We start from the raw sequence: 6,000 nt of genomic DNA on the forward strand, positions 1-6,000 counted from the left end.
ATAGGAGGTCAGAGCCCTGTGGAATATGAGCCACAGATTACCAGCAGTCAGAACCTCTTCAGTACCTGTAAACTTGAAAACGAGCTCTAATTCCAGTTTTCATAAGGCTCTGGGCTGGTACCTTTATTGTGATGTTACTGAGAAGAGAGGAATCAAAAACTGAAGGGGGGTGGATTGTAATGGGTGGTGGCATTGGCCTTGGAAGAAGCACTCTGTAAAGCTACTCATGCTACAGCAAAAGCAAGTTGACCTCGGGCACTAAGCCAAAGATGTCATGGGCCAAGGAACCTCAGCCGTGTGATGCTTAACACATCACAACTGCTTCTGTAAAATGCAAAATAGTAATTTACTCAAGAGCGATGAATGTGACATCCTGGACATTAGTATTATGCCACTTCCCAGCAGCTTGTGTGCCTGGCCCAGTCAAACACGGCTGCCCATTTGGAGGATGGATAGCACTTAGCAACTCTAACTTGCTCCAGAGAAACAAGAAACCTGAAGCACAGGACAAACACTGATTCCTTTCTGGATGAACAAGGTAGAAATCTAAGAGGGCTGGAGTGATTGTCCACGTTTTGAAATGACATCCTGGAGCCAGAAATATCACTATAAGCCTCTCTTGCCGTCTCTAATTCTGACCACTTCACTGTTTCAAACATCAGTGTCCAGACAGCTTTGTCCTCTGCAAAGGTGTCTGCCGGAGAAATGCACTGCCCTCGGACGTGAGTCCTCTGCCCTGTCAGCTTCCTCCTGCAAACCTGAAGGATTTAGCCTGGCTGCATTTCTTCTGTGACGTGCCTACTACCATTCCCTGTATCTGTTAGATCTCTGCCCACGACAGTTTGCTCCCTGCCTCTCTGAACCTGACCGCCTTCAGAAATACCTTTATTTACACTTACACTTATTTAGTGCTTGTTATGTGGCAGGTATTTTAAACATCATATATATATTAAATTATTTAATTCTCACCGTAACTATATTGAATAGGTAGCATTATTATTTCCATGTTATAGATCAGCTCTGTCCAATAGAACTATAAGGTGAGCCACAGAAGCAATTTTAAATTTCTAGTAGTGACTTTAAAAAAATAAGCAGAAACCAGTGGAATGAATTTTAATAATATATTTCTAATCCAATACATGCAAAGTATTATATCAACATGTAATAAATATAAAAAGTATTAATGGGATATTTTGGGGGGAGGATTGGATCTTTGAGTGGTGGTATATAATTTGCATACACTGTAATAACACATCTCAATTTAGATTAGCCACATTTCAAGTGTTCAATAGCCCTATATGGCCAGTGGTTACTGAATTGGATGGTACAATTATAGATGGAGAAACCGGGGCATAGAAGACATTTAATTTACCCCACAGAAGACATTTTCTCAGCTAGAAAATGGTAAAACCAGGATTCAAATATAAGTGGTCTTTCCCAGGACCTGCTCTGTGAATTCACTATACTATATTTTCCAGATCATTTTGGTTTTTAAAAATTTGCTGCTAGAAGAATCCAGACAGTAGTTATGAAAATGGCCAACGTGGGACAGTAGTGATAAGGCTTTAAGCTGTATTACAAAATTCTAGAGCCAGTGCCCTTTCTCTGTGGGTCTTGTGTCTCCTTCTCTGATAGTACCAGGAGTCCTTGTCCACTTAGAGACCTCTATTTTTATTCTTTGCCAAGTAACCCTTCCTCCATGAAGAGTATTACAGTTTTAGCTTTAAATTTAGGTATTTGATCCATTTTGAGTTAATTTGTGTATATTGTGCTTAGTAGGGGGTCCAAATTTGTTTCTTTGTATTTGGATATCCAATTGTCCCAGCAGCATTTGTTGGAAGATAATTCTTTCCCATTGAATTGTTTTAGCAGTTTAGCACTGCTTAAAATCGATCGACTATAAACAATCATTTCCGGATGTCAGTTTTATTCCATTAAACCATATGTCTGTCTTTATGCCAGTAGCACACTGTCTTGATTACTGTTGCTTTGTGGTAAGTTTTGAAATTGGGAAGTGTGAGTTCACCTACTTTGTTCTTTTTCAAGATTGTTTTGGCTTTTGTGAGCCCCTTGAGTTTCCATATGGATTTTAAGATCAGCTGGTCAATTTCTACAAAGCTAGCTAGGAATCTGATAGGGACTGTGTTGAACTTGTGTATCAGTTTTAGGAATATTGCCACTTTAATGTTAAATGCATGAACATGGGGCATCTTTCTACTTACTTAAATCTTCTTTAATTTCTTTCAACGGTGTTTTATAACTTTCAGCGTATAAGTTTTACACTTTTTTGTTAAATTTGTCCCACACGTTTTATTCTTTTTGATGCCATTATAAATGAAATTGTTTTCAAATTTCAAATTACTCTCAGATCTGGGTTGTTCATTGCAAGTGTACATACATACAGTTGATTTTTATATATTGATTATGAATCCTGCAACCTTGCTGAACTTACTAGTTTTGGTAGGTGCTTCGGACTTCTTACGTAAAAGATCATGCCATCTGTAAACAAAGATTGTTTTACTTCTGCCTTTCCAATCTGAATTTCTTTAATTTCGTTTTATGGCTAGATTGTCCTGGCTAGAATCTCCAGGACACTGCTGAATAGGAGTGGTGAGAGTAGTCATAGCCAGGATAACAGTGCTCATGAAGACGGTGATGGGGAGTAATAGCAATGATCGATAGTCATGATCACAGAACATAAAAAGGAAGGCTCACATCATTTGGGAATGGCTCTGGTTCTGTTTTCACTAAGTAATATAGTTGAAAATTCATAATATCGTATTTGAAAGCTTAAAACATTTCAATAGTCTAAATGCCCTCCCTAAATACAGGGTGGGGGAGCAGAACTTGAGGTGTCTATCCTGGCATTAAGAATCTTCCAGATTCAGATCAACTGAAGCTTCACTACTCTTCATCGGTTTAGTAGTTAACTAAAAATCAGTGGGGGTGTCAGGGAGTGAGACAGGGAGGCCTGGTTTGGAATTCTAGTTCCACCACCTGCTGGTTGAATGATCTTGGGCATGTGACTCCATTGTCATCTCTAGCATGGATATGATAATCTCCGTTTCATTGGGTTATTTTAAGTTGAGATAATGCATGTAAAGTACAGTGCCAAGCATAGAGTAGCATTTGATAAATGTTTTCTACTATCATTAATGCTATTTTTAATATTAGAGATGTAGTGAGCAGTGTTCTTACTTATCAACAATCAGCTTTGATCTTATTTATTAGCAAAGAGGTTCATTGGCACTTTATTCTACCTTTACCTTGCAACTAGTTGGAGAGCACAGTGGTCCTCTAACTCTTGGGGCTTAGTGCAGTATGGCTTGGATATCTAAACCTCTTGTATGCAGCGTGCAGGAAGGCGGGAAGCAGGGCAGTACAGCAGTGAGGGCGATATGGAGTAAGATACTCCTGCATACCTGCAATCTCACCTTTTCCACATGCTCCTGCTATATAAACCTCCCAGCCTCTCAGCTTCTTCATCTGTAAAATGAGCAGCCACTCATAGGTTGTTGTAAGGATGATGTAAGGTAATGGGCTAGTGCCTGGCATGTAGCATGCACTTAGTAAGTATTCCTTAATATTAACTTTTAATACGTGGTCCTATAGAACTCCTGAATAAAGCAACATTTTGTATTCTGACTCTATGGAGTGAATCTATTTTCTGAGCATCATGGATTTTAGGGAGATTACCAGGTTTGCTTATTTGCTTATCATGAAATCACTAGTTTCACCTTATAAAAACTATTTTCATATTTTGTAACAATGTGACTTTCACCCACTTCTCCACATGCCCAAGTTGACTTCAGATTTCACTGATTCTTTCCTTACCAAATTGCTTTGCTTTTGTTCTCTGTGGCTGTGATAATTACCAAGAGGAAAGAGTAAGTATTTTCATGAGAAAACATAGAATGAATCTAAAATTCAGCCATAAAATAAACAAGTTCCAGTAGAGTTCTTGGAGAAAATAGTAAGAGGACTCCACATCATAAATGAAATGGACAGCATTTTGAGAGGGAAGAAAACACTGGGAAGAAGACTGAATCTCAGCTCAGTCCTCATCCTCCTTCAGGAACTTGAACACAATGTCCTGTGTCTAAACTTCTACCTATTCTTACTCACCACCCCCCTCACTATCAGGTTCTCTTTCTTTGTCAGGGACCCTGCAGGCACAGAGTCGCTGTGTGAAACGGATGGCACAATCAACCTGGGTAATTTGAGAAGAGCTCAATAAATGTTATAAAGATAGAAGCAGGATGAAGGGAGGCCACAACGGATGGTGCAGAACGCTGAGGCTCGTAACAATAGGGAGCATGAAAAGTCAAGGGAGAGAGTAATCACTGGAACCCAGAGAACATGAACTATATGGAGCTATGGCTTTGAATTAAGGAACACAAGCAGCCCTCCCCCACATCCCCCAGAGGTAACCAGACACAAACACTGTGACCTCAGTTTCTTTTCTCCCTCTGATCTCCTGTCTGTGGTACCCCCTGGCTGAAACCAACCAGAAGCCAGAAGTAAGATTGCCTATTGATCCAGACTAACTGGAATGGTTTTAAGGGTAGAGAGGGGTTTGGAAGGGAAGAGGGAAAAAAATCCAGCCCAAGTTTACATGATAAGTCCTTCCATATAATTTATTAATCAATTTAATCAGCCATCTTATACAACATGGTGGGTCTATCAGGATCAAGAAATGTACTAGGTTTTAAAAAAAAAAGTAAAACAGGTTGCCTCACCTCAAGAAAATTGGTGAGGTGAGGGAATTAATACAGCTAAAAATAATTTTAGCACAATGCTATAAATGTTGTTGAAAGAAATGTGTTCAATATCTTCAGAGAACATAAAGGAGAGAAAGATAAGGAGGTCAAGAAAGATCAAGGAGGTAAAATTTGAGCTGGGCCACGTGATTTCTTTTCCTCTATCCCAGCCACTAGTCAACCAGAATTGGCCTCTTCCTCTGGCTGTGTATCAGATTCCTTTACTATCCATGATATCTGAAACCCCAAAGTGAAGTGTGTCCTGTATACCTTCAGCTTGAGTGTGCAGATAAACAATTCTCACTCTCAGAGAACCTACTGTGTAACTGCATATTCTATTTGATGATGTTATAAAGGAATACAAAAATTTAGATCAATAAAAAGTCCATCATTGGTGGTACATTAGTTCATCATTTACCTTCCATCATGGGATTACAGCTAATCTAGAATGAATTTGTAATCATTTGCTACCCTCCTATTAATAAAAGTTTAATTTATTCACAGTTGACTTGGAACATCACATAAAACCTGTAGGCTATTTTCATCCTTCTATTTTTACTAGAAAGATTCCTGCCATAATCTTCTAGGATTACATGTAAAAGTTTTTCTCTGTTGGCCATGTGTTTGGTCTTCTTTGGAAAGATGTCTCTTCAGGTCCTCTGCCCATTTTTAAATTGGATTATTTGGGTTTTTTTGGTGTTGAGTTGTATAAGTTCTTTATATATTTTGGGTATTAACCCCTTTTTGGATATGTCATTTGCAAATATCTTCTCCCATTGAGTAGGTTGCCTTGTCATCTTGTTTATGGTTTCCTTCACCATGCAAATGAAAAGATGCTTAACATCACTAATCATCAGGGAAATGCAAATCAAAACCACAATGAGATATCACTTTACACCTATCAGAATGGTTTGAATAAAAGAGAACTAAGAAGTGTTGGTGAGGATGTGGAGAAAAAGGAACCCTCCTGCACTGTTGGTAGGAATGCAAATTGGTACAGCCACTGTGGAAAACAGTATGGAGGTTCCTCAAAAAAATAAAAATAGAATTACCATATGATCCAGTAATTCCACTACTGGGTATCTACCCAAAGAAAATGAAAACACTAACTTAAAAAAATTCATACACCTCTATGTTTACTGTAGCATTATTTACAATAACCAAGGTATGGAAGCAACCCAAGTGTCCACGGATAGATGAATGGATAAAGGAGATGTGAGATATATATATATATATACAT

Source organism: Phoca vitulina, unplaced genomic scaffold (genome assembly GCF_004348235.1).
Source record: "Phoca vitulina isolate PV1807 unplaced genomic scaffold, GSC_HSeal_1.0 scaffold3, whole genome shotgun sequence".
Taxonomy (NCBI): Eukaryota; Metazoa; Chordata; class Mammalia; order Carnivora; family Phocidae; genus Phoca; species Phoca vitulina.